Here is a 1,474-nt window from a genome sequence, read left to right as displayed (position 1 = left end):
AAGGAATGATTCATATTTTGTTTGGCTAAAATATCAGAGCTGGAGCACTTCTCCCTACTCAAATATATTCAGAAGTAGTTTAGGGAAGTATTAAATCTCAAAGGCACATTGGTGACCCTTTTTGAAGGAGGAGGTGTCAACTTGGAGTGCTTCTTGAGAATCAAAGGAATCGAACACTACAGCCAAGTGAAGGGCCTAACTGTAAAATGTACTGGTTGTGCTGAGATTCTTCATACTTGCAATGAGTCATGTGTGGAAATCAGACTCAGTTTTAGTTTTGGGAGTGCTGTAGGAAAATATTACTTTCGATACAGTGAGATTGTTGCTGGTTTACTGTTGTGATCTATAATGTGATGTTGCTATGAATGTCCAGACTCTATGAAACGCAGTGTGCCCTTTGATGCTCGTAAACACGAGGTTGGAGTTAATGAGCCCGTATGGAAAAAGCCAGAGGCAGAGCAAGGTATATTCCTCTGAAATTGGGTGTTTCTTGGTGGAGAATGCAGTGGGGGAGATTATTGTGTGAAGTGTATCTGAACTTTGTTTGAATTATTTGCTGTTCAAGAAACTCCTCGGAAAAAAGGAAAAGAAGCTCAGAAGAGGATCCCATGGGAACAGAAAAGCTAATCTCATGAGAAAAGCAGTGCAGGAATTATTTTTTTTATGTGCCAAGAGTGAGCATCAGACCACGTCTTTTCATGGCTTCTTCTCATCTGGTCCAGTTTCCCCTATCTATCGTCGGGAATATTATTCATTGGTGCATAGACTGAAGAAGTCTGTCCCCTGTTGGTATGGAGCTGAGTAAGTGACACTCTGCACCCCTTATTTTCTCTTTCTGCTAGATGTTGTGCAAGTAATGAATGTAAAATGCCTTTCTGTAGATGCAAGCTGAAGGTGTACTGCCCTTTTCAACACCCTCTTGAGCCAAATGCGACTCTCCCTAACGAGATTTGGATCTGTATCCTAAAGGAACTTCCTGCGGTTTTCAACATCCGCGTAATGAGCTTCTCTAAAAAAGGAGACCTCCTTCCGTGATTTTTGGCTCAAATTCAGTATTTTTTCCATTATTTCCTCCCCTAAAGTACCCTAGAAATTGACACTCAGGAAAAAGTACTACCGTCAGTCGTCATCAACATAGATAAGGAACAAATATACAGAGTTTGAGCAAGATCGGGAATTAACACTTGCCTAAGCCCCCTTGTAAGGTTCAGGGAAACGCAAGCGATCCGCGAGTACCTCTACGCGAGCCAGAAGGACCAGTACGGTGGCTCCAGTGCGAAGGATCCCGTGGTTCCTCATAAGAGGCGCGATGGGAGAAGGGAGGGGTCGAGCGGTGCACGGGCCGCCCGCCCTCGCGCCGTCCCTTCAGAGGTATCGAAACCTTTCTTCACACTGGTAGCGCCGTGGCCAAACCGAAGGGTGGCTTCCCTTTATTTTCGCGCTCGAATTTTCCTTTGGCCACGGCTTGGCCTCG

This window comes from Frankliniella occidentalis, unplaced genomic scaffold, assembly GCF_000697945.3.
Source record: "Frankliniella occidentalis isolate FOCC.00 unplaced genomic scaffold, Focc_3.1 Scaffold260, whole genome shotgun sequence".
Taxonomy (NCBI): Eukaryota; Metazoa; Arthropoda; class Insecta; order Thysanoptera; family Thripidae; genus Frankliniella; species Frankliniella occidentalis.
This window is presented reverse-complemented; position numbering follows the sequence as displayed.